This window comes from Mastigoproctus giganteus, chromosome 2, assembly GCF_048544385.1.
Source record: "Mastigoproctus giganteus isolate SK-2022 chromosome 2, ASM4854438v1, whole genome shotgun sequence".
Classification (NCBI taxonomy): Eukaryota; Metazoa; Arthropoda; class Arachnida; order Uropygi; family Thelyphonidae; genus Mastigoproctus; species Mastigoproctus giganteus.
In genome coordinates, this window is record NC_143576.1 from 260,638,101 (window position 1) to 260,659,400 (window position 21,300).

General features: G+C 37.3%; 1 long non-coding RNA gene across 2 annotated transcripts in view; it reads left to right on the top strand.

Annotated features, from left to right (window-relative positions):
• The window catches only part of LOC150090427 (uncharacterized), a 106,198-nt gene that overhangs the window by 46,183 nt on the left and 38,715 nt on the right, over nucleotides 1-21,300 (top strand). For both annotated transcript variants that reach the window (XR_016546708.1, XR_016546709.1), the window contains exon 3: nucleotides 13,364-13,441. This is a non-coding gene — a long non-coding RNA (uncharacterized LOC150090427). The remainder of the gene's footprint in view (nucleotides 1-13,363; nucleotides 13,442-21,300) is intronic.

Consider the following 21,300-nt stretch of genomic DNA (forward strand, 5'->3'; position numbering starts at 1 on the left):
CACAATCGTTTCATGAAAATATAATGTGAACCCAATAACGCATTGTTTTTTAGTTATTTGTTTCAAGACCTCGGAAGTTGAAATTTTTGCTATATAACAAAGCCATTTATCTCTCTAAAATGTCAATTTTATAATGTAAATTGTATTAGTTACCAATTCAAACCATTAAAATGCATGCACTTTCATTGTCATCACATGTTATGTTATAAGAATCAATTTTGAATTCCTTTGCGATATTTTTCTAAAGCACATTTCTGTAGGTCACTACCATAAAACAATAAAAACAATTTGCACTTTCCGGTTTATTGGGCTTTTCTGTTAGTGCAATCAATTATAAACAGGTTGTAAACTCAATCTTATTGCATTTGCAAAAATACGATGGCTGGAGTTGTGTGGGTTTTTATGTTATGGTAAAATGTGTTTTCCCTTCACTGCAATCTTCAATCATATAAAAAACAAATAAGTTTTCAGAATCTTCTCTTCGTTCCTTTTTTTTTTAAAAGCTTATAAACTTGTTACTCCTCGCAAATCGTGTTAGTTGCAATCTCACTTGCACTTATCTTGTTAGTTAGTTGTAATTTGTGTGTGCTGTTAAAAAATGCTTATGCATGCTAACGTGAAATTTATAAAGAGAAGAGAAGAGATTATCTTGGAAACAAATGCATCTTGAAGAATTTCTGAAGAAGACTCCTTGTGCAACAAATCAACAGCAAATGATCAACGAGTGTGCATTTAGTCAATGATGAAGAATAAACACTAGCATTTGTAAGTCATAAATAATTTCATTTAATTATAATTTGCTTGATTTTACAGGTTATGTTTTCATTTCTTTGGATAAATCAATCATTGTTTGAACATAAACTAATTAGCTAACTAATTTCATTGTTGAGAACGTAATCCCTGTTTTCAACATTATATCTATGGGAAATAAATTCCCGCTTTATAAGCATGTGCTAGGAACGATAACTCGTAAAGTTGGGAACTACCTGTATATACAAGTTATTCATTTTAAAAGTAAGCCCATCTTATTTGTATTAAGATTATTGGTGTAATAAGGGCACTAGTGGAAGATGTTATGTAACTGGAAGAACTGGACACTTGCATTTCAAGTGTTCAGTTTGTTGTAGTCCATGTTTGAAGTCAGTATTCATAATTACTGATAAATGCACATCATGCCATTGAGCAATGGGTTTTTTTTTTTTTTAATCTTATTTGGAAATGGAGTCCTACAGTGAATGACAAAAAATTTGTTGAAAAATTCTCTAGCACTAACTCTCCGTGCAAAGTTGCAGTTTTCAAGACGATAAAGAAGTTTCAGGGGTGTAGATCAGATGGAAATACGGAAACACCCGAAACTTTTTCCATACTGAATCCATATTATTCGCAAGCTTCAATTTCAGGCTGATTAAAAGATTACAGTATTATCTCTGGTTTAAGAGTTTACTTTCTGTGAAGGTATTTAAATTTTGGTTAAAACTTATGCACCTGTGAAGCTTGGTTTTACCTTGGTGGCTACATGAACAATCAAAATCGGAGAATATGGATTTCTGAAAATTAACCAGGTTTACTTCACAGTATCTAGAGATCAGCATTTAAGGATATTCAGGGACTTTGAAGAACAGAGTTCATCGAAATGGAAACTAATAAAAATTATTCGAATAAAGCCTATCCGGATATACATACATATGTAATGTGTGAATTTTTATGTATAAATTATTATTATTTCTTTAATTAAATAAATTCATTTTTTCATGCTATTTAAAGTCTTTTTCTTTTACCTTAATACATTATCACAGAATTTATTTAATTTTACCTTGCGATCAATTATCTGGAAAATTCTGCTATCCAGAAGAGGTCTGACCTTAATTATTCCGATAACTTTCTACTGTACTTAGATTTCAGTAAAGCTTTTGATACCATTCTGCATGAAAGAAGAGCTAAATGTGATGTTTTTGATTTGTAGTAAATGAGTAGTTTGAAGGTTCTAATTGTGTAGTTGGCTTTTTCGTTTTTTTTTTTTTTTTTTTTTTTAGCTAAGAAATTAGAACAGCTAGCATTATTTACATACATAATAATTGTGCACATACTAACTAACAAAATCTGGTAATTGCATGTGTTGTTATACTCTTACCTCTTAGTTTGTGCAGTAATTTTAAATTGAATTTATTTTAGAATCATGTCTCAAAGAGCAGCAAAACACATAGCTCAAAGTGGTGGGCATGATTTGGCTCAGGAGAGAACTGTTGATGTCAGGTCTTTTGTGATTCATAGTTATATTTGCTATAGTAACTATGGCCCTCATCTTGAGTTATTTCTGGTGGAACATGATATGGCCAGGGGGGGGATAGCTGTGTCCTTTTGATGTAGAGAGTGAGGATCTTAAGCAGCAAGTCAGCATTCTGATGGACTTATACGAAGGCTTGAGCAACAGGGTTGATGCCCTCAGATAAATTAAAAAGATGGAACCTTAAAGCACTCAACTGCCTAGCACAATGCTGAAGACTACGTTCATGCAACACAGGACACAGATCCTCCGTGGTAGAGTGCTTTGATCCGATAGGAGATAGTTTTTCGCGGTGACACTATTATAATAATCTTCCCTGATGGATAATTATTAGGGAAGCAGGGAATAATAAGTTTTGTAAAAAGGAATAGGACCAGGGAGTGTCTACTTCGGGGAAAAGTTGTTGTTATACAGCTGCTATCATCTTTTAAGGGCAGTATTGAGAAAAAGTCACAAGTTAGAATTAAATTTGAAAAGAGGCTGCAATTCTGCCCAGAAATGATAGAAGGGAGTTTGTGATGAGAGCCTCATCAGTCAGCTGGGCCTTGAGAGACTGTGCAAGACTTATGTGGTAGAATTTTTCTCAGCGTTGGTTGCGCTTGTTAACAGGAGAGATTGTTTTTACAGGGATGGTACGCGCTTAAATAGAAGGGGAGTGCAATAATATTTGTTGATACTATCAAAGTAGTGTTAGATGGGTTTGGAAAACTGCTAGTTTGTGGGGATTGCCGACTAATAGATAACCTGCAGGCAGAGGTGCAAGTGAATCTTGTATTGCTTCTTTTGGAACATGCAGCAGCATCCAGGAAAGCAAGGTGTCGGGGATTTCAGGCTCTGCTGTATGACCCAGAAACTTCAAAAATCATCAAGACCCAAAAAGTTGTTTACAGAAGTCTAGTATCAAGATGGTGCTGCCCATGTTTTTCGTCAAACAGTGTTTTTGTACAAACCGTTTAGCTTGCATAGTAATGTTTGATTGGTGCATTGTTTTGTGTTGGAGGCTGAAGTATTCTTTGTATGGGTATCATTAGGTCTAAATGCCTTGTAGGGGAAAGTAGAAATTGATGCATGTTGAATTAAGCAGAAAAGATAGATTAATAACAAATGAATTATTTTCTATTTAGTTAAAAGAAGTAGAAATTTGTATAACTAATCAAAAAAAGGGTGGCCAGTCCTTAAAAAAATAGTAAATATAAGCTATGTAACAAATTAGACACAGACTGTTTTAACTCAGCAGTGGTGACCTGCCACCTTACAGGTGCCTTTCAGAAATAAACATTCCTGGGTTATGCTTTAATGATTAAAAGTCTGAAATTACTTCTCGGTTCTTAAATATAGTTGTTTTTGCTGCAGTAGTTCCTGAATTTTTTTTCCATAACAAAAAAAATTCAGGAATTTAATTACTCTGGCAGAGTAATTAAATACTAGGACCAATCAGATGAGTGCCACTGTTCATGTGACACTTTAAATTTGTGTGGATGCTACTATGGGAAATGACTTCTTTTGTTTTTAAAAAAAGTTTTGAATTCTGTGTTTGTTTAACATTCAAGATTAATTGCCTTTTCACTCTTATTACATGTTAAATAAACATCTGCTGTCATCATGGGAGCTGTTTTAGAAATATTTGTTGTTCTTTTCATATATAGATGCAAAAATGCACCTAGTATTCATTCAAGGTGGGTGCTACTTTGCTGAAAATAAGATAAGTAGTTGTTATAAGTTCATGTGAAGCACACCAAATTTGAAATCAAATTTTGAAAAAATATAAACGTTGAAATCTAGAATAGTATGTAATATGTACAAATAAGCAGAAATATATGCTCATTTATTTGATCATGAAAAAATATAAAAGTTGAAATCTAGAATAGGGAGCTTAGAGGGAAACAGGCATTCTGTGTGTTATTAGACACTCAGTCTAATAAAACACTGATGGATCCAATATCTTTCCATTTCAGAAGATTTAGGAGAAGTCCAGTTGGCCTGCCTCCCAAAAATCCACTCATGCACACCTTCCCGATGGTAAGCCTTGTTACGTCACTTAGGTGGCAACGAACGTCTAGAGTGGTTCTCTTCAAGACACCTGGTCAACGTGAAGAGGAAAAGACCAAACCCTCCAGCACATGACAGCACAACAAAACAAATGGCCCTCAGTCCCTAGCGGCTTTCATTTCCCCTCTTACGGTAGCAAGAGGATCAGAGCGGAAGCAGAGGGTGCTAAGAATCTCTGGGTACGACCAGGCTGCCATGCATGGAAACTGAACTTGGCCTGTTACAATGTAAGATCGTTCATTGGTGAAGACGGGATATTACAGCTGGAAAAGGAATTAGAAAATGTGAATTGGAATATCATCGGTTTGGCTGAAACAAGAAGAAGAAATGAATCACTTAGAAGTTTACCAAGTGAAAATCTGCTGTACACCAATGGAAACAGTGAAAGGAGCGAAGGAGGAGTTGGCTTTCTGGCCTATAAAGATATAAAAAACTACATTTTGGAATTCAAAAGTACATCACCAAGAGTGTCGAGACTACTACTCAGGATTTCAAAGAGGTACAAGCTAAAGGTTCTAATGATTTATGCACCAACATCCAGCCATGATGATGAAGAGGTTGAAGAAATGTACACAGAAATTGAATCTTCTAGATGAGCAGAAAACCCACTACACTCTCATTATGGGGGACTTCAATGCTAAGGTTGGAAAGAGACAAAACAGTGCAGAAAGGAGAACTATAGGAAATTTTGGAATTGGTGAAAGGCTTGTGGAAGTTGCAGAATCTCAAGGATTGTCAGTAATGAGCACGTTTTTCGAGAAAATGGTGAACAGAAAGTGGACGTGGAGGAGCCCAAAGAGATTAACAACTAATGAAATCAACTTCATCGTACTAACAGAAGATATATCGTGAATGATGCTACTGTCCTGAACAAGGTAAATGTTGAAAGTGATCACAGAATGTTAAGATGCACACTTGATATAGATGTAAGAAAAGAAAGGAAAAAACTGACTAGTAAATAATACGAAGGTCTTTGAGATAACAGAACGAGAAAAAGCAGTATGTACTGGAACTTAAGAACAAGTATGAGCTTCTGCAGACTGCTCAGGACCAAGATATTGACGAGGAATGTTACAACTTTCTGAAAGTTGTAAGAAACCTATAGGAAAAAAGAAATCCAAAGAAGAAAAAATTAGTCAAGAAACACTTGTTATGATGAACTGAAGGTGAAAAATGAAGAGCAAGATAAACACTGACAAGTAAAAAATTGAGTATACTGAGTTATGCAAAGCCATTAGGAAGAGACTCAGAGGACATAAGAAGATTTAACACAAGAAAAGTAGAGCAAGCATTAAGGGAAAAACAAAGGATTTAAATCAGCAGCCATGAGCAGTAATACAGAAAGACAAATGATACTGAAACTGAAGAATAGCGATGGTGTACTTATAAATAGCAGAGAAGGCATAATTCAAATAGCAGAAGACTGCTATAGATATACATGGAGCGAGAGAATGATGCCAGCAGTGGAGAAGATCGATCGCAAATTAGTAATACATACGACATACCTGATATCCTTCCCATATGAGGTAGAACATGCGTTGAAGAATCGGAAAGCCCAGGGGGAAGATGAAGTTACTGGAGAGTTGTTAAAATTGGGAGGAAGAGACGTGACACAAAAACTGGCAACACTCTTCACAAAATGCATTAGAAAAGTTGATGCCTAAGGAGTGGAATAATGCAATCATAGTTTTGCTGCACGAGAAAGGAGATAAATTGAAAATTATAGACCAATTAGCTTGTTATCCCACATCTACAAGTTGTTCACATCTCATTACTAACAGATTAGAAACAATACTTGAATAGAATGAACCAAAAGAGCAAGCTGGCTTTAGGACAGGATTCTCAACTATGGATCACCTTCATGTAATATCACAGCTAATGGGCAAAGCAAATGAATATAAAACACCATTATGCTTGGCATTTGTGGATTATGAAAGGCTTTCAACTCCATACAATATAAGGCAATGTTTCAAGCGCTGGAAAGACAAGGCATAGATACATCATATATTGAAGAAAATATATGAGAAAAGTTCGACAAGGAGACATATCTCCGAAGTTATTTACGGCTGTCATTGAGGATGCTTTCAGAAGATTAGACTGGTCGCAGAAAGGAGAGTACTTAAACCATTTACGATTTGCAGATGACATTAGCATTATTAGAGGCATATGATGCAAGAAAGCAAGCTTATGCAGCATCAGCCAAAAAAAAAAAAAAAAAAACTTCCACTTCACCCCTCCGTTCGTTCAATATACCTGTCCAGCTGAGCTTTAAATTTATTTAGGCTATCAACTTCCACAACAAGGGATGGAAGTCTGTTTCATGAACCAACTACCCGCTGGCTAAAGGCAAATTTCCGCACATCTATCCTACATCTGTCTTTCCTCAATTTGAATTTATGCCCTCTCGGGTGATTATTCTGAGCAAGAGGAAGAATCCCATCAGCATTGAGCATGCTCAAACCATTCAAAACTTTATACACCTCTATCAGATCACCTCGACGGTGCCTAGTCTCCAGACACTGTAATTTGCGTAACTTAAGCCTTTCTTCGTAAGAGCAACCCTTTGTTCCATTCACTAATCTTGTTGCCCTTCTCTGTACTCGTTCCAGCAGCTCTACATCTTCTTGAAATGAGGCCGCCAGACCTGTATAGAGTACTCTAGGTGTGGCCTGACCATTGCCTTATACAAGGGAATAATCACCTCCTTATCCCTGTTAGAAAAATTCCTGTATATCATTGATAAGAGCTACACCGTGAGCTACTCTTGCAGCCCATCTGCACTGCTCAGAGAACTTCATATCTGCCTGCACAATTACCCCAAGGTCCTTTTCATTCTCTACCACTGTCAGTGTAGTACCACAGAGTTGATGCGTTGCTCTGGGGTTGCTGTTTCCCAAGGAAGTGAAGTCAGTCGACATTGCTGGACAGTGCAGTGTCGAGTCAGTTTGGTGTGACTTAAGCATTGGGAAATCAAAATTGAGAGTAGGAGTGTGCTATAGGCCTAATGACTCTGATGAGTATAATAAGAAACTGTACAGGGAAATAGAGTGGGCCAGTAAATCAGAGAGTCTTATAATTGGGAATTTTAATTTCCCAGATATTGACTGGAATTTGGGGTCTGGTCACTCACACACTAGCAAGGCTTTTGTGGATTTATTGGATGATTGTTTTCTACATCAGCATGTTCGGGACTCAACTAGAGGAAGTAATACTCTTGATTTAATTATCAGTAGTGATTCTTCATGCATTAAGAATCTGCAGATAAATGAACCACTAGGTGGCAGTGATCACTGTGTGCTGAAGTGGGATTTAGTCAAAGAGGTAACTACCATTAGGGGTAAAGGGAAGGGTTACTCCTTTCGTAAAGACGACTACGATGGACTGAGACAGTATTTAAATTCTATACAGTGGGACCAACTGATGATGTTACCACAGCAAATTCAAAATGGGAAGCATTGAACGAACTTATCTTGGAAGCTACTAGACTTTTCATACCAACAAAGATAGTATGAATCAGAGCTGTAATACTCAATCAATTAGTAAACTAATTAATTTACTAATACCAACAAAGATATATTGTTCAAGGTTTAGGCCTAAATGGATGTCAGATAAACTAATGAGACCTATGGCAGAGAAGAAAAATGCATGGGATACATACAAATTAACACATGATACAGAAGCCTATGATAGATATAAGTTGATTTGTAACCAAGTTACAAAGGAGGTTAGGCCGGCGAAGGCAGATTACGAGAAATCTTTGGCAAGGGATGCAAAGAAAAACAGCAAAGAGTTCTTTACTTATGTAATCTCTAGAAAGAAGGGGATGAATCAGATTGGTCCACTTGATATCGATGGGTCAACTGTTGATGATCCTGCTCAGGTAGTTAACAAACTAAATGAATATTTTGCATCGACATTCACACATGAGGAGTTATTCAGCAAGATGAATGCCAGAGGTGTATTCAACTTTGGCAGTAAGCTAGAGAGTCTTGTAATAACTGAGTAAAGTGGAGGAGAAATTGTTGAAGATAAAGACAAGAAAGGCACTGGGGTGGATGGGATCTATCCAGTTATATTAAAGGAAGCAGCAAAGGAAGAAAGCAAACCCTTAACCATAATTATGAGAGCGTCCTTGGACTAAGGGGAGGTACCCACAGACTGGAGATGTGCAAATGTGACCCCAATTCACAAAGGAGGATCAAAGGCTGACACAAGTAATTATAGACCTGTGAGTTTAACTTCTGTTCCAGGAAAATTAATGGAGGCACTGGTTAAAGAAGCACTGCAGGATCATCTAGACAAGGCTTCAGTTATAGCTCGGACACAGCATGGTTTTGTTAAGGGGAAGTCTTGCCTGACCAATTTGATTGGATACTATGATGCAGTCACAAAAGAACTGGATGCAGGGAATAACTTTTATATTATATACTTGGATCTTAGAAAGGCTTTTGATACTGTTGCACATGGAAGACTGCTGCACAAATTGGGGCAGTGTGGCATTGGAGGCAAATTGCTGCTATGGATAAAGGGGTGGTTGAGGGAGAGAAGACAGAGAGTGGTAATCAATGGACACTGCTCATCGTGGACTAATGTTATCAGTGGAGTCCCTCGGGGTTCAGTGTTGGTTCCATTATTGTTTTCTGTATTTATAAATGATATTGATTATGGTATATAAAGCTTAATGTCTAAGTTTGCAGACGATACGAAGGTTGGCAGGTTTTTCAAGGACATTACTGACAGTATGCTGTTGCAACAGGATCTGGAAAGGTTGAGCAGATGGGCTTCGAGGTGGCAAATGACGTTGAACATTGACAAATGTAAAGTACTACATATGGGAAACAGCAACCCCAGAGCAACGTATCAACTCTGTGGTACTATACTGACAGTGGTAGAGAATGAAAGGAACCTTGGGGTGGTTGTGCAGGCAGATATGAAGTTCTCTGAGGAAAGCAGACTGGCTGCAAGAGTAGCTCATGGTGTATTTTCAGTGATATATAGGAATTTTTCTAACAGGGATAAGCAGGTGATTATTCCGTTGTATAAGGTAATGGTCAGGCCACACCTAGAGTACTGTATACAGGTCTTGAGGCCTCATTTCAAGAAGGATGTAGAGCTGCTGGAACGAGTACAGAGAAGGGCAACAAGATTAGTGAATGGAACAAAGGGGTGCTCTTACAAAGAAAGGCTTAAGTTTTGCAAATTACAGTGTCTGGAGACTAGGCACCAGCGAGGTGATCAGATAGAGGTGTATCAAGCCTTGAATGGTTTAAGCATGCTCAATGCTGATGGGATTCTTCCTCTAGCTCAGAAAAATCACCTGAGAGGGCATAAATTCAAATTGAGGAAAGACAGAAGTAGGATAGACGTGCTTAAATTTGCCTTTAGCCAGCGGGTGGTTGGTTGGTGGAACAGACTTCCATCCCTTGTCGTGGAAGTTGATAGCCTAAATAAGTTTAAGGCTCAGCTGGACAGGTATTTCGAATGAACAGAGGGGTGAAGTGGAAGTGGTTTTTTTTTTTTTTTTTTTTGGCTGATGCTGCATAAGCTTGCTTTCTTGCATCAAATGCCTCTACTAATGCTAATGTAGTACTTTACATTTGTCAATGTTAAACTTCTTTTGCCACCTCTCAGCCCATCTGCTCCACCTTTCCAGATTCTGTTGCAGCAGCATAGTGTCAGTAGTGTCCTTAACAACCCTGTCAACCTTTGTATCGTCTGCAAACTTGGACATTAAACTTGATATACCATCATCAATATTATTTATAAATACAGAAAACAATAATGGACCCAACACTGAACCCTGAGGGATTCCACTAATAACATTAGTCCTCGATGAGCAGTATCCATTGATTATCTTTTTGCCTCCCTTGCCAAAGATTTCTCTTAATCTGCCTTTGCCTGCCTAACCTCCTTTGTACCTTGGTTACAGATCCAGGTCAGCTTATATCTATCATGGGCTTCTGTGTTCCGTGTTAATTTATATGTATTCCATGCATTTTTCTTCTCTGCCATATGTCTGATTAGTTCATCTGGCTCCCACTTGCCTCGTCAGCAGACATTGTGATCATAAGCCACGATCCAAAAGAATTAGAGGAAAAATCTTAGTCAGGTTTGCAGAGTTAGTAAGGATTTTGGAGTAAAGATGAATATGGCTAAAACAAAAGTAATGATGGACAAGTATACCACAGAAAGGGATGTAATGATTGAAGGAGCAGTAATTGAAAAGGTGGAGTCATGTACTTATCTGGGACAAGTCATTGGCTGTAATAATGATAAATGGTCGGAAGAAATTGACTGTAATAATGATAAATGGTTGAAAGAAGAATAAATTTTGGATGGATAGCATTCAGGACATATAGTCACATAGTCAGGAGCAATATCCCAATTTGTCTGAAACGTAAAAGAAAGAACCAGTGTATACTCCCCACCATGACTTATGGAAGTGAAATTTGGGCACTCACCAAAAGAATGGAAGAGAGGCTGAGAACAACGCTGCGAAGAATGGAACGAATTATATCTGAATCAGACTGTTAGATAAGAAGAGAAATACATGGATTAGGCAGCAAACTCAACTAAAAGACATTCTTATCAAAACTAAAGAACTAAAATGGTCTTGGGCAGGACACACAACTCTAAGACATGATGACAGATAGACTAAGAAAATAACAGAATGGTACCCAAGCGTAGTTAGAAGAAAACCTGGAAGACAACGACAGAGATGGATAGATGAAATTCATGAGTTTGTGGGTAGTAAATGGATGGCCATTGCACAAAACAGAAGGAACTGGAAAGTTGCTGGAGAGAGAGGCCTTCATCCTGTAGTGGATTGAAAATGGCTGATGATGATAATGATTAACAAGTGGAAATACAGTTGTGCCTCTGTATTCGCTGAATCGGTTACCCGCGGTTAACCCCGGGGAAAAAAAATGAAAAAACTTAACACATACTACTCGCGTGTCCAATACGATTCTTCCCTATATTTTTTATAATGTTGCGTGTGGTTTGGTTACCAACATTTATAATGGTTCTTTAGAGATTTAACCTATCACTGTTTTCAAACTTTTGAATAATTTCAAGTTGTGTAATTTGAAAGCACAACTCTTGGATTTTCCCATCATTTTCCGTGATTTCTTAACAAAAAAAAAAAAAAAAAAAATCCGAAATTCCTGACATAAATAACAAAACAAAATTTGTTCTTTTGCGGTGCGACAGAACAACAATCGAAGCGATGCACTAAATGAAACTAAACATTTGGTCTCTCTCTCTCTCTCTCTCCTTTTTTTTTTTTTAAGCGGTAGGTGTGAAGACAGCAGGAGGGTTGCAAGATAATAGGTACACTAATCTCCCAATGATGACTTATAATGCCGTTTCATGTCGCTTATTTACGACTTGCAATAATATATCTGTTCTAGTTATTACTTGAATTTTGTGATTTCTGGTTGGTTGGGGTTTTTTTTTTTTATTTTTTTTTTTTATTTTGGGGTATTGAAATGTCCCAGTTAATCCAATCCTTGTAAATAGTCTGCTGTACTTTATTATTACCGTATTTAATGTTGGTAATGTCTTACCAACATTAAATACGGTAACTCTTAAGTTAAACTTTATTATACATATGTATGTATGTGCAAGAAAATCACAATATATATGGGGTCAGCAGGCGTTCGCTTATATACGCAGTTTCAGCAATCCACGGTAGGTTTTGGAACGTATCCCCCATGGATACGGGGGGGGGTGTCTTACTGTATGATCTTTTCGACCGGAAAATGGATCAGAATAATAGACTCAAGTCTTATTTTTGCCTGATAGATTTTTTGTTTTAGAAGAAATAAATAATATTTTTTCTGATTAAAAAAATAATTAAAAAATATAAAGCTACATTTCATAAAAATTAAAATTTTTAAAAATAAAATATGTATAATAAGTCTTGCAATCTTTTAAGAAAAGCTGAAATATTTGTATCATCCATGGATAATTCAAAAACACTGATAGTTTTTTCAGAAATTTAGTGGACACCTGTCAGGTGCAGTGCCATCACTGTTGGGTTAATAATTATTTTGTCTTAGTAGTAATATCTTATGAAACATTAGGCCTATATGTTATTGTCATTAAAAATTCTAAATTTCCTTTACTTGCCTTAGAAAGAATGCCTTTCATCTGCACATTAAAGAGATTTCTGCTTTTGTTATATAATGGATTTTCATACATTAAAAAAATAATAATAAATAAAAAGAAATCTCAATTTTTCTTAATTATAACAGTCACAAATGTTGTTTCATTTGGACACCTTGTTCTGGGTGTGCACTTCTAACTTGTAACAGCAAGCAGTATTTTGCTGAGATTAGATGAATATGTTCATTGAAATAGTTTTGAAGCTGACAGAAAAATGGAATAATAGAAAGGCTTCTTTATATTCACTACCATATGAAATTCATTGTCATCATTTAATTCTCCCAGAATGTCCCTGAAAGCTGTTTTATTACTATTTTTAAACATTCATTGTATCTGTCTGCATATGTTCACTTCTTTTTAATCTGTTATTGTTGCTGCTTTTTGAAGTGTAATGGTTTTTTAATGTTTGAATTCATTATCTTTGAATAAAATAAATAAATTTCTGTTTATTCTCTTTATGGTTGAGGGCAGAAGAATTTACATATTTGTTGCAACTGCATACATGCTATGAATTAGTTATAGAGGGCAGCAAGATTTTTGGCACACAGTTCACAACATGCGGTGCATTCTTAATGGCAGTATATAGGCTCAAACCTGCAATCTCCTTACACTTTAATCACTGGACCATGGCTAGTCCCTAATGAAGTCTAACTTTATTTTCTTAATTTTGCTAGTTATTAAATGGAAATTTGTTCTGATTATTTCTCTTTCCTAAGTTAATTACAAACTGTATTGTGATTAACTTCAGTTTGTTGGTATTTGCTAAAGGACAACCATTTAGATAAAATATAGTTAAACTAATACTCTTAAATTATTTTCTGAGTTGAAATTTTTTTTAACATCCTACTTTAATTCCTCTAGGATTCACCAGTTTCTGATGAGCCTAAACCAAAACGAGGACGTGGCAGGCCTAAAGGAACATTGAAAAAAGGAAGTAAGGTATGCTGCTGTTGTTGTTGTTAAAATGGATTTGTACGTAAAAACAAAATAATAATAACAGATTCAAATTAATTAAATGAAAGTAAGGTTCATTTTTGTTTAAAGATGTTTTTCAGAAATTGTACTGAAATGTACTCATTAAAATAAACGAAGTAATTTCATTCTGGGAAAGCCTTGTTAACTTGAGCCAAAATACTGCCCTCCTTGTCAAACATAATTAATAAAAGACTAATGAGAGATGAGTACAGAGACAGCATGCCATGAATGACAGAGCAGGTTGATGTATGATGAGCTGATCAGTGGCACAGCACAACATTTGTAGAAAACTTTATATGCTAAGTGTTTTATACATATAGTAAAAAGTGTTAGGGCAGTTCTACCAATATTGTGCCATTGAAGTGATTTGTTTGCTGATATGATCCAATGATGTGTTACTGCTTCATGTATTTAATACACAAATATTTAAGTCATAGCAGAAGCTGTATGACTGTATAAATTGGGTAAATTGCGAACTTAGTTTGGTAGCCTACTGACTTTCTATTATGAATTTTTTCTATTGTGAATTCTCAAGATTAAAGCTTGTTTCCTTACTGGTAGTGTGTAATGTTGTGCCACATTACTGGTAGTGTGTAATGTGGCACAACATTCTTGACCTAGCAGCCCTGAAAAATAATAGTTAGAAATACAGTATGTTACAACCTGCATTTGATTGTGCTGTTACTTGGTTTGAAGTTTTGCAAGACGATAGCAGTAACCACATTGTGGTACATATCAAGTACTGATTAACTCAGTATTGCCACACAGAATGCAAGGTATCATACTATTGACATCTTGCTAATGAGACGGATGAAAGTTATGCCACGTGTTGTGCTGCCAATAATGCTGGTACACGAAAACATCAAGCAGTAAAGAAACAGTGTTACTGTAATGGTGTTAACAATGTGTTCTTCATTTGTGGTACACACATAACTTGTTACAAGTTAATTATGTGATCTGAAATGGTCACTCAGTGAACGAGCTGTTTTTTTCTAGAAGGCCACCTGAACATTGCATACACCTAATTATACCTTCACACCAGAAGACCCAGAAATTTAAGCAATATTTTCCAGGAGCAAAAAAAAAAAGTGTATCTGGAAAATGCAATATATAAGCATTATTATACAGGTATAATATTATAATGTTTTATAATATATATTATTATTTATAGGTATGTATTTACATATACCTATATATTTATAGGTATATATTGTAAGATTTAGCTTTATTATACAGGTTATTTCGAAAACCATATTTTACTCTGTACGAGGACTGTCCCGAAAATATTCGGACTGAGATCATTGCTCTGAGTCACTTGAGAGGTTGGTGTGGGTCTCCTTTTCGAAATAGCGGTCTTGACATTCAAGCAGTTCACCAGGATACACCTTTTAAAGTGGTTCACTAGCTTCTCAAACGTGCTGCAGCCCATTTTCTGAAAGGCGTTGCAGGATAGCAGATGTGTCAGATTTAGCTTCTTCATTTGTGTTAAATTTTTTTCCTGTCAACTTTTTTTTTTTTTTTTTTTTTTTTGAAGCTTGGAAAAGCCCAGAAATCACATGGTGCGAGGTCTGGGCTGTATGGAGGGTGGTCTAGTGTTGGCCACCAATTTTTGCTAAAGCTTGCATTGCTGTTTGTGCGACATGTGGCCCAGCATTATCTTGAAGACAAAACCATTCTTGATTAAGCAGTTCCGGTCTTTTTTTTTTTGCAAATTGCTCCTTTGAGGTGAATTCACAATTTGTTAGGCGCACCTCTCTAGCCAGGTGGGAAGAAGCAGCAGTGCGTAGCACACGCTTCTTGATTAGACCAGGGCTCGAGCCCGTCGCCACCAAATACGGAGGATGCAGAAAGGTCAGGGAATGACCACCGCATATTCCTGGAGCAATATGGCCTTAGTTGCTAATGCTCCTAAAAACCATATAACAAACAACAATAACAAGCAATTTGTTAGCATAATATTTTTCATTACAGTTTGTTTCTCAGGAACCCAGTGCTGCAGTATTATTCCATAGGCATCAAAAAACAAAATCAACATAAATTTTTTTGATGAACCAAAAACTCAATTTTTTTTTGGTGGCGGTGAATCGTGGTGTTTCCCTATGCTTGACTGCTGTTTGGACTCAGGATCAAAATGTTTAATTCAGGACTTGTCACACGTCATTATTTTATTCAAAAAGTCGGGCTCTTCTTCCACCTTGTCAATAAAGTCTTGACAAAGTTCAATGCGGCATTCTTTTTGTTCTGCGGTAAGATCGTGTGGTACCCATCTTGCACAAACACGTGACATGTTAAGGTGCGTCTGTACAATTTCGTGACATCTTGCTATACCTACATTCAATTGAACTGCCAGATCATGAATCGATAAACGTCTATTTTCTTTCAGTAACATTTCAGCTCCCTCAATGTTTCCATCGTTCAATGAGGTTGATGGATGCCCGCTTCTTTGTTCATTCATATGCTATTTTTTCCATCCTTAAAATGCTTCCACCATTTAAATACACCCAAGTCAGAAAAGTGGTCTGACCACTTTTGCCTAACAACACAAAATTCAGTCACAATTCTTTGTCTGATAATTAACGAAATTTCTTTCTCATCCCCCATCATAAAACACACTTCACATAAACTGTTATAACAAAGACAAAGATGAATATTATGTGATACACTTGCACAAACTAAGAACATTCCTAGGTGGGAACATTCCTAGACTAAACTCGTCACTCGTTTTCATCGCACCGAAGCAGTGTTGCCAGTCAATGTACTTTTGGAACAGCCGTCGTATATATGTATATGAAAGTGTAACAAGAACAAATATGAAATGAGAACGAAAACAGAATGCTTGCGATAATAGTTTGAATTAATTTAGCAAGGTAAGTATATGTCTTCCTTTCAATTACTGGAGATTTTTTTTCCTTTCTTTTTTTATATATATATTTTTTTTTTTTTTTTTTTACTTTGAGAAACAAAAACAGCATTCTTGTGATAACAATTTGAATTAATTTAGCAAGGTAAGTATGTCTTCTTTTTAATTCCTGGAGTTTAATTACAGTAGAAATTCTAAATAGGAATACATAATATTCATTGTAATGAAACTGAAATTGTTTTGTTTGAATTTTAGATGGCACTGAAGCTGGATTGTGACCAAGCAATGTTGTCAACATGCAAGAAATTTCCCCAATTTATGCATAGTAATTTCTTGCTTGCACCAACCAATTGAAAAGAACTTAATTACTAAGTGAGAGAGAGAGTACACATAGTAACACACAAAAAATTGACACAAGGCACAGATATTCAAGAGATAACATATATTAAATTTAGCATAAATACAGAACATAACATAGAAGCTTTCGGCTACTGATTCAGCACTGGAAAGTGGTAGTTTTAATGTGTGTAGCTGACATTCAAGTATGTAAGTACGTGAGGTCATGGAGGAGGGGAGGGTAGTTTATGGGCATGTGCAAACAGTGGTGAAGAAGAGGCGGTCAGGAGAGGAGGTGGAAGAGGGGGAAAAAGGAAGGGAGACTGTTTAGGTAGGTGGTGACTGCCGATCTCACCGACTATGAGAGGTGAGAGGCTCAAAAATGGGATGTATGTGGGTGCCGCGGTCCCTGTTAATTGTACTTCCAGTGACACTGATGTGTGCTGATTCCAGCCAATGGCAGATCTTGAAGTTGCAAGAAAAGCCTATGATTTCAGCATCGTGATATCATGCCCCACCTGCCAAAAGTGAGCAGCTAGCTCTGAATGGGCAAAGTCAGCTCTAGTGTGATGGTCCCTCAGCCAGTCTTCTAAATGATGGATGGCCTCCCCGATGTAGCTTGTGTCACAGTCCTGGCAGGGTATGTGGTAAATGATCCTGCTCCACTTCAGAGGTAGAATTGGTGTTTTCAGAGGGGGGTGGGTGTGTGTGTGGATTGCAGTTTCCTTCTGGATGTTTGAATGATGTTGATGTTGTGGCTACGCAGGATTCTGGTTATGCCATTTACTAGAGAAGGATAAAACTGGGATGCAGGCGAAGCCTGAGAAACCGGAAGTGTCAGGTTGACGAGCGTGAGATGAAGAATGTACGGTGCTGTGACGGTGTGATGTCCATAGTTCCCAGTATGAGGGTCTGTTCAGGGTAGCCGCATTTACTGAGATTGGACTTTACCTTACGTGTTTCTTCAGGTGTATGCCGGTAATGCTGTGACGTATGGTGGAGTGACAGGAATGGTAGTTGGTGTATTGTCTGGCACATGTGGGTTTCCAGTAGACCAACGTTGTGACCTCTACTGGAACCCTCTCTCTTTAACCACACATCTTAAAACGGAAAGACCTGGTCCTTCTCGGTTTATTGCCCAATAAATGGGGATGCATGTGTATAAGGGGAGTGACGTCGTAGAAGACAAGAAGGTCTCGGTCACTGATGCTGTAGTTCTTTAAGCACTGTATGAGTTCCTGGCTGGATTGGATTGTAAATGTCCAGCCTACCAGCGGTTTGATGAGATTGGAAATGAAGCATGCCAGTTTGTGAGTGGGGCTGCCTGTGCCCGAAATGATGGGGCACAGGGAGATGTCCGGTTTATGGATTTTTGATAGACCATAGAAGCAGCCCCAGTTGCAGTCGGTGGCATGGAGGTTTCTTTATTGTTCTTTGCTAATTTTGGCTTGGTTGAGCCACTTCCTCAGAAGAGAGTGCACCTTGTTTTCGAGAATGTTCAGGGATGGTGGGCCTGCTTCTTATGTTGTGTGATTGCCTAGGTGTTCCAGAGCTTTCCCCTCGGTACTCCTGTCGATCCATAATGACTGTCACATCCTTTATCTGCAGATATAATAACAATGTCAGGGTTGTTAAGTTGTTTTCACTTGGTCGTTGCAAGCAAGAAATTACTAGGTATCAGATAATATGTTCTAAAAATAGGCAAAATATGCATGTAGATATGCAGTTGTGTACAAAATGTGCCAAAACGCTGTTATATAAATTTCTTTATTATATACAATAATGAATTAGTTTCTTTGTATTCATTATTATTTAAAAATAATAAAAATGCTGGAAAGCTTTAGAATAAGGACCATTGTATAACTCACGTGTAGAATAAACTTGTCTTGTCTTCCTTCACGGATTAGGTGATCCGCCTGTTCCGATCTCAAAGAGGTCTGCCCATCTTTTCTTCAGTCTTTCTCTTTTTCCTTTTGCTCTATATGTGTAAGCTAATTTAGGGAATCTATTATCTTCCATTCTTTTTATCTTTGTCTATATTCTATAATTTTTTTTGTTAATTGAGTAAATCTTTAATTCCTTTCTAATGTTTACGTTTGGTATTTTATCTAATTTTGTACATCCTTTAACATATCTTAAAAATTTCATTTCTGCAGCTTGTATTCTATTAATGTACTTGTGCAGGCAGATATGAAGTTTTCTGAGCAGTTCAGATGGGTTGCAAGTGTAGCTCATGGTGTCTTGTCAATGATGTACAGGATTTTTTCTAGCAGGGATAAGGAGGTGATTATCCCTTTGTATAAGGCAGTGGTCAGGCCACACCTTGAGTACTGTATATAGGTCTGGAGGCCTCATTTTAAGAAGGATGTAGAGCTGTTGGAAAGAGTACAGAGAAGGGCAACAAGATTAGTGAATGGAACAAAGGGTTGCTCTTACGAAGAAATGCTTAAGTTTTGCAAATTACAGTGTCAGGAGACTAGGTACCGGCGAGGTGATCTGATAGAGGTGTATAAAGCCTTGAATGGTTTGAGTGTGCTCAATGCCAATAGGATTCTTCCTCTTGCTCAGGATAATCACCTGAGAGGGCATAAATTCAAATTGAGGAAAGACAGATGTACGATAGATGTGAGGAAATTTGCCTTTAGCCAGCGGGTGGTTGGTTGGTGGAACAGACTTCCATCCCTTGTTGTGGAAGTTGATAGCCTAAATAAATTTAAGGCTCAGCTGGACAGGTAATTCGAACAAATGGAGGGGTGAAGTGGAAGTGGGTTTTTTTTTTTTTTTTTTTTGGCTGATGCTGCATAAACTTGCTTTCATGCATCATATGCCTCTGCTAATGCTAATGTCTCTTTGTTTTGGTCCATGTTTCAGAACCGTAAAGAAGTGTTAGTAAATTCTAAGTGGGAACCATTCAAGGAATTAATCGTGGATGCTACTAAAAGTTTCATACCTATTAAGAAATATTGTTCAAGGTTTAGACCTAAATGGTTGTCAAATGAACTAATGAGACTTGTAACAGAGAAGAAAAATACATGGGATGCATACAAATTAACACGTGACACAGAAGCCTATGATAGCTACAAGTTGATCTGTAACCAAGTTACAAAGGAGGTTAGGCAGGCGAAGGCAGATTACGAGAAATCCTTGGCAAAAGATGCTAAGAAAAACAGCAAGGATTTCTTTACTTATATAAACTCTAAAAGGAAGGGGGTGAATCTGATTGGTCCACTTGACATCGATGGTTTGACTGTTGATGATCCTGCTCAGATAGCAAACAAACTGAATGAGTATTTTGCATCTACATTCACACGTGAGGAATTATTAAGGTTTGAAAATGGCAGAAGGTTATCAAATTGTAGCAGGATACTTAATGATTTTGTAATAACTGAGAGCAAAGTGGAAGAGAAACTGTTGAAGTTAAACGTAAGAAAAGCACCTGGGGTGGATGGGATCTATCCAGTTATATTAAAGGAGGCGGCAAAGCAACTAAGCAAACCCTTAGCCATAATTATGAGAGAATCCTTGGACTCAGGGGAGGTTCCCACGGACTGGAGATGTGCAAATGTATCCCCAATTCACAAAGGGGGATTGAAGGGTGACACGAGTAATTACAGACCAGTTAGTTAACTTCTGTTCCGGGTAAAATAATGGAGTCACTGGTTAAAGATGCATTGCAGGATCATCTAGACAAGACTGCAACAATAATTCAGACACAGCATGGGTTTGTTAAGGGAAAGTCTTGTCTGACAAATTTGATAGGATATTATGATGTGGTTACAAAGGAACTGGATGCAAAAAATAATTTTGATATCATATATTTGGATTTCAGGAAAGCTTTTGACACTGTTGTGCATGGAAGACTATTGTACAAATTGGAGCAGAATGGTATTAAGGGTAAGTTGCTACAATGGATAAAAGGATGATTAAGTGGGAGAAGACAGAGGGTGGTAATCAATGGGTGCTGCTCTTCTTGGACTAATGTTATTAGTGGAGTACCACAGGGTTCGGTGTTGGGTCCACTGTTGTTTTGTATATTTATCATTGATATTGATGAAGGTATATCAGGCTTAGTGTCGAAGTTTGCAGATGATACAAAGGTTGGCATGGTTGTTAATGACAGTAATGGCAGTGTGCTACTGCAACAGGATCTAGATAATTTGGGCAGATGGGCTAAGAAGTGGCAACTGAAGTTTAACCTTGACAAATGCAAAGAACTGCATATGGGTAGAAGTAACCCCAGAGAAACTGTGTGGTACTACACTTAAGGTGGTAGAAAATGAAAAACCTGGGAGTAATTGTGCAGTCAGATATGAAGTTTTCTGAGCAATGCAGACAGGCTGCCAGGGCAAGACATGGAGTTTTGTCAATGATATATAGGAATTTTGCTAGCAGGGAAAAGGAGGTGATTATCCCCCTGTATAAGGCAATGGTCAGGCCACGCCTTGAGTACTGCGTACAGGTCTGGAGGCCTCATTTTAGGAAGGATGTAGATTTACTTGAGTGTGTACAGAGAAGGGCAACAAGATTGGTGAGGGGAATGAAGGGATCCTCTTATCAAGAGAGGCTTAAGTTCTGCAAATTGCAGTGGCTAGAGACTAGGCACCTGCGCGGTGATCTGATTGAGGTG